Here is a 19,776-nt window from a genome sequence, read left to right on the forward strand (position 1 = left end):
TGGCTTGCTCAAAAGCTAGTAGTTGGAGCAGAGGATCAGGTGTGTGTGTGGGTTCTCAAGCCCCTGAGCAGCTGGTGTGATATGGGAGGTGGCAGTAGCAGTGGTGGGACCACCTACTGGGACCCAAGAGGTCCATGATGGTGTTACTGTTAGCTGTAATGAATTGGGCAGGCTAGTCACCTGTCCCACAACTGCTTGTAACAGGGCAATGGGTATTGCCCTAAGTGTGTTTAGGAGAGCTTGGTCTCCCCTATCCCTGCCTGGCTAGATGGCAGCTATAGCCATATCACCTTGAACTCAGCCCAAGGGCAGCCATGGTCCAGAATTAAACTCTCAAAATGGTGCTAGTGGAGGGCTTGCAACCAAAGAGGGCAGGGCCCCTTTTAGGCAAGCAGCATGAGCAAGAGATTGTGGGGAGTGTGGTCTGCTTGCATCTCAGTCTCACAGGAGCCCCTAGTAGTGCAATGGGAATTGACCTAGGTGTGTGCAGGAGAGCTTGGGTTGGGTGGGGAGGGGATGCATCTTCATCAGCCCAAACTCAGCTTGAGGGCAGGGCACTGCCCAGCTTTAAACTCCCAAAATAGTGCTTTAGCTTGTGATCAGAGGAAGTGGGGTCCTCCTCAGGCAGGCTGAGCTAGCAGGAAACTGTGGGGAGTTCAGTTCACTCAAGACCTGGTGCCACAGCAGCTCATGCAGGATGGTAGGCACCATCCCAGATGTGTGCTGGAAAGCCGTCTCCCTGCTCTCCCTCTCTTTCCTCCTCCTCCTCTCTCTCTCTGTCCTTCTAAAGGATAAAATATACTTTTTAACTTTTATACTTTTTAACTTAATCTTAAGTTAAAAATGTACTTTTTAACTTAATCTCTGTCTGAGAAATCTTTTTCCACCCTTACCATGAGCACCTCCTAGGCCTTCCATCCTAACAATTTTGATCTATTGATTTTTCTCTTCATTATGAGCGTATTTTCCTGCTTCTTTGCATGCCTGGTAATTTTTGATTGAATGTCAAAATGCCTTGTTGAGCTTTGTTCTGGAATGAAGTTAAGATACTTGCAAACAACTTAAGCCTTTTGAGTCTTGCTTTTAATATTTGTTCATTAAAACTGGATCTGTTTTTAGGCTAGCGCTATTTCCAACTACTGAGACAAGATTCTTCTGAGTACCAATGTCACAGTGTCTGAGTACCCAGTGTCTACTGAATTTACAGAGTTTTCCAGACTTGCCAATAGAAGCATACTCTATTCCTACCCCTGTTTCAGCACCGGGTACTGTTTCCTCTAATTATTTTATTTCAGTATAATAGATTTGATTGGAGAGGGAAGAATAGAGGTCTTTCCTTCTTTTTGCTGGAGACACACTTAGAATTCCCAAGAATATAAAACAGTCATTTCCTTTATTAATATCTTAGGCAAAGAAATAAAATTTCCCTTTCTTCCTCCAATAAAATAAATATCTCAATATGTTTTGTACCATTCTGGTTCCCTAGGTCTCCATCATGTTGACATTATCACATTTGTTGAAATTGGATTGTGATTGATTTCTTTTTATTTCTTAAAATTATCTTTGTATTTAAGATACAGCTTAGGTTGCTATCACATTAGAATTTATTTTGTCTGTCAACATTTGAAAATAGCACTCTTTGTAATTTTTATTCAGGGTTGCTGTTTTGCTGTTGAAAATATGAGTTTTATTTTATTTTTATTCCTTTGAACATTGCTTTAGCAGTGCTACTCAAAGTGTAGTCCAAAGACCAGTACCTATACGTAAATTGTTTCTTACCAGTTCTTTATTAAACAAGAACAGAAATAGAGAAGGTGTTACAAAACTTTTAGAGCAAATTGGCAGAATACTTTTACTTATGTTGAACCTCATAATAAAATAATTTCCACTTGTAATTGCATATCCTTTTTATTCATGTCATTTTCCAGTATTTTATTTTAGAAAATTACTAGTCTGTAATATATTGGATATAAAGCAAGTAACAACATTTATAACAATAACCAAAAAACAAAACAAAAACTGTGATTCTTCTCTACAGATTGTTTGAAAAACACTGCTTGGTGTAATCAGAAACTCTGGCCATAGAGACCCATGGCATCTTAGGCTAAGAGATCTCATAATCAGTGGTGCTGGAGATCACCAATTAAGGACCGAAGTCCTGGAGTTCACGGAGAACAGACTACTGTGCTCATGGTATAAGGCCTCCCGCTAAGTCACTTAATATTGTGCAGATGGGAGAGCTCCATGGCTTTATGTTTGAAGTAAGGGTTGACTGATCCAGAGAATCTATCCTGGGTGAAGAAAAAGATGTGGGCACCATCAGTCATGTCATAGAAAGATACGTTACTGTCCTCATAATCCAAGAAAATCACAATCTTCTGTGGACACTTTTCTATTGAGAGAGGCTTTTTCAGGGCAATGTTTTGGGAGCAATAGGCGAGAGCCCTATATTCACATCCCTTCTTCTCTAAGACTCTGAATATCTCTGATGGTTCTTCGGATGATCCATTCCCATCTATATGCTCATAAATGCCTAGAGTCCACTCATCAGTGTCCCCGATGTCCACCTCCCAATGATATTTCCCTGATGTGAAGTCTTTCTTATCAAGTGTGATAAGGTTGTCGTCTCTTTGCTTATTACTGAGAGATAGATCGTGTGTTTCCTCTCTGCAGTTCTCTTTACTCTCTGGATCAGAATTATTCTGGTGAAATATTTCATGATTTAGAGTCACAACAGCTAGAAGGAAAAACAAGCGTCACCATTGTATATTTCAGAGAGCTGTTATACAGGCGAAACCTTAAAGAAAGGCAAAATGTGGGGCCAGTGGTAAAACAGCACCCCCCTCTCGGTGCATGGTGGGGGTTGCATGCGCTCTTACCGTGGAGTCTATGCTACTTGTCTCATTTTACCTTATCTCTGCTACTATCAGTGTCTTAGCAGAGTGTGAGCCAGGACTTGCCTCTTTTACTGGAGAATGTTCTTTCTATGTTCTCTATAAATTAGAACCACGTTCTTCAATTTGTACTAGGTCTCACATGCCTCTTTAAAAAGAGCAGTGGAGTACTCTTGCCATCGTGAGCACTTTTTATCTAGTTAGGGGTCTCCTCACCTGAGGAGCTATGTTAATTTCTGTTTTCAGAACCAGGTGGGCTTCACTGTGTCGGTGTGGGAAGGCAGAAACACAGCCAGCGTGGCCAATCCTGGCAGGAAGGTTCACCCAGGCTTACATTAAATGATCTTCATGTTCCTCCTGCCCTTCACTAGAACAATGGTGCCTCTGTCTTTTCAACTAGGGATGGTTTTAGAAATGAAAACTAAAATATCAGAAGACAGGTTGGAAGGGAGCCAAAGAAACAAAAACACTCACCAGGCTGGAAATGTTCCTTCCTCCAGTCTGGAAAAGAGCAATACAAATTGAGACTGGAACGGAAACATACCCAGGGAATGAAAACGAAAAGACACTTCCTTCCTGGGCTCATTACTTTCTCCTCCCAACTCTCCTCACTTCCTTCAGCAGGCCTCGCAAACTCTGGGTAACATGCGGAAACTGCAGGACAAGCGGCATGCTTCCTGTGCTCTGTCTCAGGTTAGGAATTACTCCCTAATTCAGTCTGATCCTGGAGAATAAGCTTGTCCGGCCTGAGCCGGGTTTGGAGCACACCTGGACCAGGTGCCTGGTGCTCCAGGTGCCCTTGCCCTGTGCTCCTGAGACCTGTGTAGCCCGCCTCTGAGGATGAAAGCCATAAAAAGCCTTTTATTCTAGTTTGTTGTGGTTTCTTCCCAGCCTAGGAGCTCCTTAGACTAGGGTTTAAGCTTAGGGCTGAGGCCTTTACCATGTCCCCTGTTCCTCTGGCCTCTGTAATCAGATGTTTTACATTTTTCTCCAGAGTGAGATTCCTCGTGGAGAATAGGACAGCATTTTCTTTCTGGGGCCACTTCTCACATAATGGGCCCGGTGGTTGTATTTAGAGATTGGGTTGTCTCATAGAGTCTGGGACAATACACAGATAAAGACTTATGCTTAATTTTTGATGGGATCCGCACTGGTCCCTCATTGAACTGACCTCCAGTAAGAAATTTAGCACTCTGACGTGTACAGCCGGTGAATGTTTGAGTCAAGAAGGACGTGTGTCCTGCTCTTCTCGTCTCAGACACAAGGAGACTGAGGTCAAGAAAGAGAAAGTGACCCGATCCCTCTGCTGTAACTGGTAGCGTTGAAACTAAGACTCATGTGTCCTAATCATTAGTACTTCACTCTCCCCTTTAGAATCACGGGAACACGTTTAAGCAGCTCCTGAAAGAAAACTGTCGATAGAAACTGCTTAAGCAGCTTCACTCTCGGGAGGGCTCCTCTGACCTCTCCCACCAGAGAGGGCCGCAGGCAGGGGCCTGGCTCCTTGCTCACTTCCCGCATGCACTCTCAGTTCCGCAGGGTCAGCGATAACGGCTCACGATACCAACATCTCACACAGTGTCTGCCGTATGAAAATTGCCCAAGCACATGTTCAAGGACTGGCCTAGCGTGTTTATGAAGTCCAACTGTATATCACACATGCACACACATCTGAAAACCCACATAATACACAGACACAGATATTAGAAGGATATTAAAAATAGCCAATTTTCTCTACACCAGATAAATATATTTTTACATATGATGTTAAAATATTTTGAAAGATTGTTTTTCAATACTTAAAATCTATATCCTTGTATATGAAACTTTATTTTCTTTATTTTGAATCAGTAAAATAAAATACGTGAAATCATCGTTAATATATTTTCCAAATATGAAGTATATTATCTGCTCTTTTAAACTTTGTCCTACAGAAATGCTGACATAACAAAGTAGTCTTTATTCTTCCTAGAGCTCATAAAAATCAATGAGTTCTGTTCCTTCCTTCTCCAAAGTACATGGCTTAACAGTTCATACTGAGTCCACCCTACCCAGGTTGTAGAATTTACCAGTTAGAAGTTATTTCTTCTTCATGCTTTGTTCTGGAAAACAACGGATTATTTGAGCCTTCAAATACAAAATAGCACACATTGATATCAAATCAATGTTTACAACTTGCAAGTGGACAGGTGTGTGTGTGTGTCTGTGTGTTTATGTCTGTACTTATTATGCTCATAATACCAGAGGCACTTGGAGAGATTTAAAACCAGAGAGTTCCTTACCAGGATATATCAGGGCCTTCTTCCAATCTAAAACAGAACAAATCCAGGTAAGACAAGGTCAGATATTAACTTGTGGCCTTATATTCCTTTCCTTTCTTCTTCTTATTTTTTTTTCCATGAGTCATCATGAAATCTTTAGTCTTTTCCTCTAAAGAGCGGAGCTGAGAACATGTTGGGCATTGGGACATCACATGGTGTCCAAACAGAGACTCTTACCTTCACTGTACAATGCCTTTTGCTGTTCTGAAAGAAACAGCATTCGATGAGAGCCAGACAGGTACGAAGGGGGCAAACAAATTCCACACCAGGCATAAGAAGAAACAAGACTCACCAAGCTCTGCCTTGAGTTTCACTGAAAGAGGAGGTGATATAAAACCCATCAAATCGAGTTTTAGCTGACCCTGAGTTTAGGGAGTAGCAAAATGAATTAAGTTTGGCCTTCCCTTCCGGGTCCCCTAGTTAAAGTAGACGAAAAAGATTAGCAAACATCCTATCAAAAACGACAAGTGCTAAGGGAAGTTAAGTGGGAAGTGCCACTAGGTCACAGGGGAAGAAATGTCTATGCTTTGTGGGAGTTTAGGATTGCTTGGGTGTTTCTGAACCTTATTCTTGAAGGATGAGTAGGAAGAGAATTTAGCGGAAGACATTTCCACAAGGAGAAACAGCAGTTGCGACAGAGAGGCATGAAAGAGCATGGTGTACACTGAGGAGCCACACTTTAGGGGCTTCATGACTGACCACTGCCCACTGGTCTTCTAGCTTCCCACGTGCGTTTCTCCCCTCCACAGGACTCTCAGCCCTGTGGAATGCTCGTACCCTGTGTTTCCCTTGGGGTCCTTTGGCACCTTTGATTTCTCCATCCACCTTACACAACTGGTATCTCCAGCTTCCTATGAACCTCTGATCTACCCTAGTGCCCAACCTACATTTGGTCTCCAGTGCCATTTCCTTTTCGCTCCTCATCTGATCTCTTTCATTGGATTCTTTGTTCCTTTTCTTTATTTCTCTCTTTTTGGCTTCATGTTCTCTCCAGCCAATGCAGCTGAGCCCGGTGAGGAGGAGCCCCAGCGCAGGGAGAGCCCCCACCAGGGCTACCTTCCATGGAGACACCCTGGGAAAGAAGGGCTCTGACAGGGCGCGTGGAGACACAGTGAGAGACGGAGCTGGGGGAGGCCCTGCCCTCAGTCCAAGGCTCCCAGCAGCCCTCCTTCCCCATCCCTGCCCTTGCCGCTCTCACCTCCCCCACCCCTGCCGCCGCCTGTGTGCCCCACTGACCTGTGAGGAAGATGGCTGACGCTTTCTCCTGGCCAGAGAGGGGATTCTGGATGGAGCAGGTCACACTGCCCACAGAGCTGTCCTTGACCACAAGGGAGACCTCCACATGAAAGAGCCCATCTCCGTCTTGGGTCTGAGACTTGGGGAGAGATGACAGCTTCACTCCCCCTGTGTCTCGCCACTGCACCTTGGGTTTGGGGAACCAGCCACCTGAGGAGCACAGCACTCTGATCCCACCTTCCTCGGCCCCGTCATGTGAACGTGAGGGGCAGAGCCCAAGCCTAAGGAGAGAAGGCGTGTGCCTGAGGCCGGTGGTCCTGGGGGCTCAGAGACCTGAGGCTGAAGGTCAGACCGCCATTCAGCTGGATGAGTATACAGAGCTCAGAGGTCAGCGTCAGGCTGTACTGTGGTTCAGTTTAGAAATCAACTTACTGTCTTTGCAAGTACTGCCCCTGTACTTGCACTGAGAGAGCTATGGGGTCATTCCAGGAAGAGAAAACAATGGGGACAATTAAAACTAGAAAAGGAGTTTAATTCTATTAATTTTCTTTTCTGATTGGGTAAAAATTAATGTTTGAGAATGTCATTATTTATCTGAACAAATAATACTACTGAATTTTCTGGGGTCCTTTAGGATGTCAAAACATGTTCAGGAATTTAAATTCTTTGGTATTTAAAGCAAATAGAGTAGGCGGTCTTATCCTCACCGCACGGCTTAGGGCACTGACATTCTGCACCGGAAAGGAACACATCAACGCCTGGAAGACCCGAGCAGGGCCAGGTCAGGAGCAGAGGCCCTTGCTTCTCTTTGCTTTACATCACAACTGATGCTCCGGGCCCCGTTAACAAACCTACAACATGCAGCTGCACAACAGCCTCTTGGAACAGGTCACCATCTTGAAAACGACATCGGTACTGGCCATCGTCAGAGGCCCACACTTGTCATATCTGCAGGACCACATCGCCCTTGCCGAGGGAGGCTCCCACCAGCTGGGTCCAGCGTTTGCTCCCCGCCGGGGTCCTGTCCGTTCTGGAACACCAGCACAGTGGGGGAGAGCTGTGCTCGGTACCACTGGATGTCCATGTGGGCTGCGCTCTGCTCGGGGGACAGCTGGCAGGGCAGAGTGGCATCTTCCCCCAGCAGCACCACAATAGGCTCAGCTGGTCCCTTCACAGAAAACCTGGACACTGGGTGAAAATCAGACAGATTGGGGAAATGAGTGAGGGACAATGAGAGGGAAAAACCATCTGCATTTCCTTATTTGGGGACTCAAACGTGTGTTTTATTTGCATTATTTTTTAAAAAAAGTAATATTTGTCTTGAAATTTAAAAAAATATAGGTATATATGTGTGTGTACACAGCTATATAAAATCTCTTATATCTTCTTCAGCTGTGTTCCCCTCATGCCAACCAACAAATTGTATTCATTTTTCCAGAAGTAATAACTTTACAGTTAGGCATTTAAAAAGACATACATTTTTCTATCAATTTCCAAATAGTATGTATATGTAAGTTATGTAAAATCTATGCAAAAAGAGATTAATTGAGAATTAAATGTGGCAAAGTAACTTATTAAGCAACTATCTTTGGGGGGCAGTGGAAAGCCCTTCTCTTCTCCCCCATCCCTGTCTCCCGGCACCCTGCTCCTAGGACGTAAGTACACATTTTGACCTTGAGATTCAGGTTTGGGGCAGGGATGAGGGATAGTAGTGTTTTATCCCAGAGTGAAAAGTAGAGTTATAAGGTGAGCTAGACCTTTTTGTTTGTTTTTAAATAAGTGTGAAGGCTTGGAATTTTTTCACAAAGATTATGCCCCTGTGAGGGGTGCAGGACTTGGAGGCCTGTGGCTCCACGTGTTAAGAGTCAGGGCACCCTTAGAAGAGAGGGTGGTTGATTTCCCAGGGGAGGGAGGGAGGGTGCTGCAGGCCACAATGGGGACTTTGTCTGAATTATAAAATATGCTCCTTCATCAAGTCACTTACAGCCATCACTTAAAAATCATATTACTGCAGAAATCCATGAAGACTAAATGGTGACTGGTACCCTGGACAAAGCTTGAACTGGTAGAGGCCCAGGACATCGTAGATGCTGTGAATGGTCCGGACTTAAGGGTCCTCAAATACGGTGACTCTGGGGTGGGAAGAGATCAGAAAGGGATGGCTGTGTTGGTGCCTAGCAGGACTGAGTACGAAAGACAATGGTGCATGCATGAGCTTAGAGGAAGTAGCCCTGACCAGCCTGTCCCAGAGGGTATGGGTCAGGCCATCCTGGGCAAGGAGCATGACTTTGGCCATTGTGCTAGACTGAGACCATGGTCCCCCCATCTTTTCCATTCCTGTATAAAACCCAGGCTACCATTGTAACTCAAGGGATAGATGTCCTTCTCTACCTGATACGGAGATGTTGGCCATACGTGTTATGTGAGCTATTTAATTTTGAACAAGGCATTTGACATTATGTGTAGCTACAATGTAGTAGAAAAAAATCATTGCTTCACAAATATGAGATCATTATATATCAATTTCTGCAACAATGGACATCCAACCATTTTAGTATATATGGTCAGCTATTCCTAATTGTTTGTAGCACTGCCTACACTGTCATGTTCAAGATTTTACTGTATTGGTGAGTATTTACGTTGCTTCCAACTTATTATTACTACAAATGGTCCTGCAATAAACATTATATAATATATACAAGGGCTGTCTGGAAAGTGTCCAGCCATTGCTAAAATTATTTTTCATAGTGCATGGCTGGACACTTTGCAGACGGCCCTCGTATGTGTGTGTGCACGTGGCAGCCCATTTCTCTAGGAGACATTCTCATAGAATTGCTGAGTCAACTTGTGTGGACATTAAAAATTTTGGTACTCATCACCTGATTGACATCAAGTTAAAGGGATAATAACACAGAAACATCATTTTTGTGATCCCCTATCCAGTTTCTCTCCAACCCTGAAGTCTGAAAACCTCATCTGGAGGGGCCCTTTTCTTTTATGAAAGAGAGACTCATGTCCCAGAGAGAATAAGTGATGTGTCCACAATTAGAACCAAATAGAGCTCAGGAATCTTGAGTCCAAATTCTTTGTCCCCAGACTTAGGTTTTCTTGGCAGTGTCAACATTACCAAGTATATTGTAACAGTCACATCAAAAGTAAGCAGGCTAAAAATCACCTACACTCAGCAAAGGTTTGGATAAATGTCACAGCTCTGAGCTTTGTGAGGTCTCCTCAGGGGCATGGGGCATGGATGTGAGGGAGTTTTCTTGGCTGATGCGTGAGGAAGTGTTTTCATTTACCTGAGAGGAGACATTGAAAACAATCCAATGAGGCAAAAGCACGAGGCAGAACACTGACCTGCTGAGCCCGGAGTGGACGCCTGGAGGAGGAGAAAGCCAGCTGGAGAGAAGCTGGGAAAACCCTCCATCTTCCCCAGGGCAGGTGGGAACGTTCACTGCGAGGATGACTGGGTGGATGCTCTGTAGGAGAAGGTGGTGAGGAGGCAGAGGAATGGAGGTTCTTAGAAAAAAAATCCTCTGTTGAAAGATTTAACTGTATACGCAGGTTTTTGGCTGTTTGTGCCTCACAGACCTTAAGACTAACACCATCAACTCCTGCCCCCTCCCCAGTGGGTTTTCCTTCCTTCTCTTTCTTCTGGAAACCAGCTGTTCCCAGCAGCATAGAATGCTGTAAATGGCTCCCTCCGGCTCTGCGTCTCTCTTTCTTATCCGAGGATTTGCCTTCTCACCAGAGCTCTCAGGAAACTGGGAACCCTGAGTTCAGTGCTGAGAAGTGAAGTCGGACACAGACCCAGTCCACTCCCTCAGCCACTCTATCTTCAGGTTTCTACATTCACTTATTTATTTACCACAGATAGCTCTTGTGGCTTCACCCCCAAAAGGAAGGAACCTTTTCTTGCCATGGGTCCCAGAGTCAAGGCCTACTATTTTCTGTAGCCACAACTCCCACAGACACCCCTGCGCATCACCACACACTTCTCTCACCATCTCGATTGGGCTGGTGGGTTCCTGGCAGTTCCTGGACTCCTGGGTGCACCTACAGGGCTGGCTCCAGAGACGATCTGCACCTGATTGTTCTTGTGCTCAGCATCCAAGAGTGTGGCTGCAGGGGCTGGGGCCAGCAGGTTTCCAACGCTTCACTGGATTTCGAAAATATTTTCGGGAAGAAGGACCAACAGGGCTGCCAAGATACCCTGGCTTTTGAATCCCTGTCCTAGAGAGAGTCTAGGGAGAAAATCACAGCCTGCCTCCGGCTCTTCAGTTACTTTGAAAGTGGAAGTAATAAAGGTCACCCCAAGAGACTTTGGTTGGGGCAGAGTTATAGAATGATAGGAATTCTGATTTGTGCTTTTGTTGAAAATTCTCAGCGTAGCTCCCTTTTCCCATTTACAAAAGGCTGAAACTGCATTATCGGGGGAGGAAATCATCTTCCTGTATGCTATTCAGGTCTGCAGGTCATCCCAATGTTCAACTCACAAAGTTAACTGATTTAGAGAATACATCCAAGAGAAGCATACTTTTCCTACCACACCATAATTGACGTTGGAGGGCATGTGCGGAGCTGCGCCGGGGAAAATCAGAGCTTAGAAATAGAAGGCTCTGTGCTCCAAGAACCATGGGGCTCCCAACAGGATAACAAATAATAACACAATTGTACAGTGCCAGACATCGAGTGTGCTCAGAAGGAGTTTTCTTTCCATGTTGTATTCTTCCCAAGTTTAATTCATATTTCTTCATGTCACACAAGCTTTCCAGATAACCAGGGACACAAATAGCAATTGCATAAATATTAGTATTGAGCCACTAACAATCTGGCAAAGGGATACTGAGATCCTAAATAAATATTCTCTAGACCTAGTGAAGTGCATTTGGCTTTTTAAGAAATTAAATTTATTTAGATGTAATTTCCATGCAATGGAATGCATGGTTTCAAAATGCACATTTTCAAGAAGTTTCAAAAATGCTTATACAAATGTAACCCCCACCGCCTAGATCAAAACTTGGAGCATTTGCATCTCTTGCAAATTTCCCTCATGTTCACTGTCAGTCAATCCATCCCAGGAATCACAATCAGTATTCTACCATCCTCATATAGTCACCTAATTTTTGACAAAGCGGGAAAGAATATACTCTGGGGACAAGAATCCCTATTCAATAAATGGTGCTGGGAGAATTGGTTAGCCACTTGTAGAAGACTGAAACAGGACCCACAGCTTTCACCTCTCACAAAAATCAAATCACGGTGGATAACGGACTTAAACCTTAGGCGTGATACAATCAGAATTCTAGAAGAAAATGTAGGAAAGACTCTTACAGACACTGGCCTAGGCAAAGAATTTATGAAGAAGACCCCTAAGGCCATCACAGCAGCAACAAAAATAAATGAATGGGACATGATTAAATTAAAAAGCTTCTGCACAGCCAAAGAAACAGTCACGAGAATAAACAGACCACCTACAGAATGGGAAAAAATTTTGCATACTACACATCAGATAAAGGACTGATAACAAGAATCTATTTAGAACTCAGGAAAATCAGCAAGAAAAAATCAAGCAACCCTATCAAAAAGTGGGCAAATGACATGAATAGAAACTTCTCGGAAGAAGATATAAGAATGGCTAACAAACATATGAAAAAATGCTCAACATCCCTAATCATCAGAGAAATGCAAATCAAAACCACAATGAGATATCACTTAACCCCAATGAGAATGGCCTTTATCAAAAAAACCCAAAACAACACATGTTGGCGTGGGTGCGGAGAGACAGGAACACTAATACACTGCTGGTGGGACTGCAAACTAGTGCAACCCCTGTGGAAAGCATTATGGAGGTATCTTAAACAGATTCAAGTAGACCTGCCATTTGACCCAGCAATCCCATTACTGGGCATATACCCAAAGGAAAAAAGGTCATTCTGTAAAAAAGACACCTGCACCCGAATGTTTATAGCAGCACAATTCACAATCGCAAAGATGTGGAAACAACCCAAATGCCCATCAATTCATGAATGGATTAGTAAGCTGTGGTATATGTATACCATGGAATATTACTCAGCTATAAGGAATAATGAAGATATGACATCTCTATGGTTCTCCTGGAGAGAGTTGGAACCCATTATATTAAGTGAAGTATCCCAAGAATGGAAAAACAAGCATCATATGTACTCACCAGAAAATTGGTTTCCCTGAACATCACCTAAATACACATCTAGGAACGACACCAATCGGATATCAGACTGAGGTGGGGGGTGGGGGAGGGGATGGGGGTATGCCTACACAATGAGTGCATTGCACACCGTTTGGGGAATGGTAACACTTGAAGGTGCTGACTCGGGAAGGGGGGACATATACCTACCTGATGGGTGCAATGCTAACTACCTGGGGAACGGACACGCCTGGAGCTCTGACTTGGGGGGAAAGGCGGTACATGGGCAACGTATGTAACCTGCAATTCTGTATCGCCCATAACAATAAGATGAAATAAAAAAAAAGAAAAAAAAAAGTATTCTAATATAAATCATGGTAGCTTAATCTTGCCTTAATCCAAAACGTCAAAAAAAAAAAAAAAAAAAAGTATTTATTACCACTGATATGTTCCCTTAAAAATGGTAACGATGGTAAATTATATATGTATATTTTACCTCAAGAAAAAAATTTTACAAAAATAAAAATTAAACTTCAAAACAAGTAAAAAAGAATCATACAGTATTATGCTTTTGTGTTTGGATTCTTTAGAGAAACAGAATGTTTTCTGAGACTCAACCCCGTTGTGCGTATCAGTACTTTGTTTTTACTGCTGCACAATATTGTGTTTTATGCATATTTACTCCGGCCGTTCTCTTCCTGGCTGCCGCCACCCCCACAGGCCTCCTCACTCCTCCCATGCCCTTCGGCCCCGCGGCCCGCGGGGCTCTGTGAGGCCTCCTGTCTTCCTTGGGCGCTGACATCCACCTCATAGTGTAGGTCTGAAATATTGGGGAATAGGAAGGAAAAAAAGAAGGAGAAAAGGGAAAGTTTGAAAACACTGTTTGCCTTGTTTTGTTTGAAATTTGTGATATGTGTTTGTGTGTATATTCTAGTCCAAAATGTAAATAGATTGATATATATTTCCAATAAAGCTGAAAAAATAAATTTGAAATTCATATACATGTATTAGATATTTTCCCCAATGATAGAGAATTGTTTGAGTAAAGTGGAGTAATCTGTGGAGAACATTCTGAGGAAATTACACCGAGTATGTATGTACCCAGTGTTTGTGTGTTTCAGAGAGAAAGATATGGAAGTCGAGAGAGAAGGAAAGATATCTTACAAGAGCTTATTGATTTCAAAAAGCGTTTTTTAAAACAGTGTGAGCAATATGATCCTATTTGTTTAAGAAAAATGGAAGGATAAACATCAAAATCACGCAAAAAATGACATGGTACTTATTTCTGAGTCGTGCAAAAATGGGTATTTCTACCTATAATTTTTGTTTATCTATAATTTTCAGACTTCTCTAATATGAGAAAGGAAAGAATAATGTGTATAAAATATTTTAAATGAAAATATGAAGTATAACAGGAAGGATTCATTTGTAGGGAATCCAGGACTGGGGAAGCAATCAGTATTCTTGCATATAAAAAACTGGCTTGAAATAGAAACCAAATGGAAGAGTCAAATACCTGAGTAGATGCCACTGAAGATTAAAATATTGAGCTAAAAAGATGGAGTTTCTAGATTCTCCAAGGATATGGCATATTAAATCAAAAAGATAAAATTTAGGAAACATGACTTAAGCACAATAGATCCAGAACCACAACATTCATGTAATAGGATTTCTAGAATGGAATGAAGGAAATTAGGGCTAAGAATCAGGTCCCTGGATTCAAAGGACACTTCATAAAAAGCTGGATTATTGGAACAAAAAAAATAAGTCATTTACACATGTATTCTTACAAAGTTTTGGAGCTCCATGGATAAACAAACAAATAAACAAAAACTTCCAAGCTTCCAGAGTCCAGGAAATGTGTTACGAACAAAAGAAAAAGAATCCGATTCCATCATACATCTGTCATTCAATATTCATTGCAGGAAAACAACTGAACCTAGTCTTTATATTTCTGAGTGGAAACTGGAATTACCTGAGCAACAAAACTAACACTTAAGTGTGAAGGCAAAAGAAAGAAAGGTCCAGACAAGCAAGGAACCAGGAGTTTTCCCTTCACAAAAACTTCTCTTATATAAAGAGTGAAGGTTTCAGGTTTTGGATGCAGGGGCTCGGAGGGGCGAAGGTGCAGATGCGGCTGGGGCCCGGCCCGTGCTCTGTGTACCCCTCCCTGGGTGGGCTCGCCTATTCGATTTGGAGTAAGGCGGAAGGAGAGTACAAAAGCTGAAGTGTGTCCTGCCTTTCCAAATCTCTGTCTAATGGAATGAGGGACCTCACGACTCGCCGTGATCTTTCTACCAGTGGGTCCCATTCTTGCCTTTGCCGCACGATCGCCAGGACCGCCCCCTGTGCCACTGTCCCCTGCGCTAAGAAAGGCGGTGCGACGCCTGGACGCGTCTCTGCCAACAGACCCGCTCTCTGTCCGGCTCCTCCAGGTGTACGTGTGGGGCTCAGGTGAGAATGTTTTATGTTTTCTATACCTGAGTTCTCTTAGTCTCTGGATAGAAGGATTAAATCACTCCATCACTTCTCATAGATACCTGGATTAATTCGAAATCCTCATTAATATTTTGATATAATGATTTATTTGCCCACACAGTATACAATTATTCTAGAGAGAAGGACCAGGTAGAATTATTCTACTAGTACCTTCTCATTCATTCAGGTCTCAGCTTCAGGAGGAATACATGTTCTGATGCCCAAGACCTGATTAAAAACCCTGCTTCCATGATTTCCCAGCACTCTTCTTCCCCCTTGATAAAATTTACCGCCATTGCAATTAAAAACTGAAATTTTAAAAATTAAATAAAATTTCAAAAATTTTCTTAATGTGAGATTACCTTGTCGATTGTAAGCCCCCCTGAGGTTAGAAATCCTCTGTCCTGCTCACTGCCACCCCTCAGCCTGAACGAGCCCGTGACTGTGTGAGTGGCAGATGTCGCCGGACCCCGGGGTGGGAACGCGCTGTGCTCTAAAATCCCAGGCAGGTCATGCGGGCTTTCGTTTCCCTTGTGGCTCTGTCCCACACGTTCATTCTTGTCAGTGGCTCCTCAGAGCCCTTGGAGCCACGCTGGGCGCGGACGCAGTCCTGCCCCTCCGTGTGTCCCCAGCCGTGAGTGTGGCAGTGCGGTGGCTGTGTGCGCGCATCACGACGGAATGGAGCCGGCGGGAACAGCCGGTGGCTTTCAAAGGGAGAGCAGAGTCGGTGAAAGAGCACATCTCTGACGGAAGAGTAGCTGTGAGAATCCACCGACTCCGCAGCAAACATAAAAAAATGCTCAACATCTCTACTCATTAGAGAAATGTAACTCAAAACCACAATGAGACATCACCTAACCCCAGTGAGATTGGCCTCTATCAAAAAATCTCCAAACAGCAAATGGTAGCGGGGATGTGGAGAGACAGAATCACTCTCACACTGCTGGTGGGACTGCAGATTGGTGCAACCTCTGTGGAAAAATATCCGGAGATACCTCGAAGAGCTGGGAGTGGAAATACCGTTCAATCTAGCAATAGCACTGTTGGGCATCTACCCAAAAGAGCAAAAGACATTCTATAATAAAGACATCTGCACCCGAATGTTTATGGCAGCACAATTCACTATCGCAAGGATGTGGAAACAACCCAAGTGCCTGTCAATTCATGAGTGGATTACTAAAATTTGGTATATGTATACAATGGAATATTACTCAATTATAAGAAACAACAGTGATCTAGCACCTCTTATATTTTCCTGGATTGAGCTTGAGTCCATTATCCGCAGTGAGGTATCACAAGATCCGAGGAATAGTCTACACATATACTCGCCGTCAAATTGGTACTGACTGATCAACACTATGGTGCTCACATGGTAGTAATATTCTCCAGGGATTAAGGGGTTGGGGGGGACAAACTCACAGCTAAGGGTCACAGACACAGTGAGCATTGTAGAGGGGAAGCGCATGCCTCTAAACCTCGCTTGGGTGAGCCAAAGACATAAAATGTAACCAGAAAATATTTGCACTTCTGTGTTTATTGCAGCATTATTCACAATGGCTAAAATGTGGAATCACCTTAAGTGTTTATCAAGGGACGAATGGATAAAAAAGATGTGGTGTATGTACACAATGGAATATTATTTAGCCAGGAAAAAGAAGGAAATTTTGTCATTTGCAGAAACATGGATAGATCTGGAGGACATTAAGTGAAATAAACCAGGCACAGAAAGACAAATACTTCGTTTTCACACTCATATATGGGACCTAAAAATAAAAATTGATCTCAAGGAAGAGGTGAATAGAATGGTGGCTACTAGAGATTGGTACGGGTGGTGGGAAGGGGTAACGAAGAGATGGTGGCGAAGGAGTAATTCTGTTTAATAGAAGGAAGAAGCTCTGATGTTCAGTGGTACAATGGGGCAACTATAGTTGACAATAGTTTATTGTATTTCAGAATAGCTACAAGTTTTCAAATGCTCCCAACATAAAGCAATGATGAATGTTTCAGGTGAATCATGTCCCAGTTACTTTGATTTGATCATTGTATGTTGTGTGCTTGTATCAAGATGTAACATGTACTCCATGAATGTGTACAATTATTATGTATCAATAAGAAAAAAGAATCAGGGAGTGGGGGGGCATGGGCAATATACATAACCTAAACTTTTTAACACCCATAATAAGCTGAAATTAAAAAAAAATAAAAAAAATAAAACATTTAAACTCCTAGGGGGGAAAAAAAAGAATCCACCATCTCCAGGCCTCAGACAATGGACTGTAGACATGTTTTTTTTAGAAAAGGCATTGATTTTGAAGAAGCCATTGTGGAGCTAATGGTGATAGGTGAGTGATTACCTGAGCGTGCAGATCACTCTCAGGGAAATGTAAGTGTTCTGTGTGTGACTTTGGGGAAGGGTCATGAACAGGACAAACACGCAGGTGTGCTCAGAGCTGGACAACATCCTGGACACTGGATTTCATTCAAATGCTCTTGATCTATCTATGCATTTATTGTGCTGTACTTTAAAATTGAACCACTTCTCTAAATATCTACTATAAAAAATAGGTAAGTTATTTCTCACTCATGTCTCCCCATGCATTTGAAGGAAAGCACCTTGATCACCAAAATGTACCATTTATCTCAGAGACCAGCACCCCAGCTGGTTTCTGTGATGAACCAAGGCTGAGCTGTGAGCATTGGTGGCGAGGTCTTGATTGCACCGTTTGGAGGAAGAGCTCATAAGCGTTGTGACATGATGGATTGATATTGCAGGGAAAAAAATTATCAGCAGAGGGTTGAGGTCAGAAAATAACGAATGTTGAGTACCTAAGTGAGGCAGAAGTAGAGAAAACCAATATCAGAGCGGCTTTTCGGGAAATAAAAGGGCCCTGAAGAGAGGGGCTAGTGTGAAAGGCAAGAATAGACTGAGGAAAAGTCTACAGAACACTGAGTTGACCACCATGGGTTTTGCCATTATTGGTGCTGCTTTATTTACAATTACAATAAAATTATAAGCTCGCTGTCTCAGACACAAATGATTAAAAAGGCATAAAATATAAATTGATAATCCTCCCTTTCCCTTCAGTATTTATTTTTTCTTCCAATGTAACATTTAATAACAGATTGTTCTCTGCCCTTCTACATCTCTTTCTTTACATAACCATATATTTATGAATCAGATCTTAATCTCTGATAATAAACTAGTTCAAAAACGTTTCTGTTAACTTATTTAAAAACTGTCTTTGATTCCTCAGCCAATCAGGCTGGGGAGGATTATGTCTTAGTTATAATTGAGCTTCCTACCCCTTTTTCCCTGAGTAATGATTGTACAAAGCTCCTTGGAGTCTAGTGCAGCCCACAGCATCCAGGGTTCAGCAAATCCCTTCCAGCTTGGGCCCTTCAGTGGTTAGCACTGGGATGCTCATCATCCTAGGCTGCTACATCACTCCACCATTGCCTCCAGGAAGCTTGTCATGAATATAGTTCAAGACTTTTGATACAACTCTTCAAGAAGAATCTGAAGATCTATGAGTCCCTTCCTTAAATTCTGAGAAAACTCCACCTCACTCTATCAAAGCTTCTTTCTGTTCTCCTTGAGGACAGTAGCTCATAGACATTTTTTTTCCCACTTGTATTATACAATTGCTCTATTTAACGTATGCATTTGACAATATAGAAAGAAAGGTCTTCTTCATACAGTTCCTACTTTAAGCCAAACAAATATGCCTGAAGCTGAAATATTATAGTTGGAATCAGGAGATGGAAAAACTTAGAGGAAAGCTCAAGTAGCAGTTAAAGCAAAGTTAACACTATTAAAATGTCAAGTAATATCCTGCTCCTTAACATATACTGATATTTTCACTTAAAATATCTCACAATGTGTTCTTTCTGCCACTTGCCATTTCCTCCTTAACAATATGTAATAGACAAATTACAAAAGATTGTATTCTTTTATGATTGCAAATTTTCCATTACATAGAATTTTTTTTTTGTTAGAGACTGAGTCTTGCTTTGTCAACCAGGCTAGAGTGCAGTGGCAGGATCATAGCTCACTGCAACTTCCAATGCCTGGGCTCAAGTGATCCTCCTGCCTCAGCCTCTGGGATTACAGGTGTAAGTCACTGCACCCAGCTCAAACATCCAGATTTAAACATGAATTTTATTACCTTCATAACTCAATATGAAGATCATGACTCAAAACAAGGATCAAAAACTTCTCAATGTACCATTTTGCTTAAAATAACAGTTTCCAAGAACATATCAATGTTAAGTGAAGGTTTACTGTATGTGTGTTTCATCATTTTTGTCATGATATAAAATTGAAAATTGTCAATGTTCATTAAAAAGTAAATATTGGCTGGGCTCAGTGGTTCACCCCTGTAGTTCCAGCACTTTGGGAGGCAGAGGCAGGAGGATTGGTTGAGGCCAGGAATTCAAGATGAGGCTGGGCAACATAGTGAGAGCCCATCTCTACAAAAGAATAAGAAAACTAGCAAGGCCTGGTGGTGCCTGCCTGTAGTCCCAGCTACTTGGGAGGCTGAGGCAGGAGGATCGCTTGAGCCCAGGAGTTTGAGGTTGCTGTCAGCTAGGCTGATGCCATGGCACTCTAGCCCAGGCAACAGAAAAGAAAAACAAAAAGAAAAAGAAATTTTATCCGTCTTCTTTATGTCAAATTTCCTTC

The sequence above is a fragment of the Eulemur rufifrons genome, chromosome 15, assembly GCF_041146395.1.
Source record: "Eulemur rufifrons isolate Redbay chromosome 15, OSU_ERuf_1, whole genome shotgun sequence".
In the NCBI taxonomy this organism is placed as follows: domain Eukaryota; kingdom Metazoa; phylum Chordata; class Mammalia; order Primates; family Lemuridae; genus Eulemur; species Eulemur rufifrons.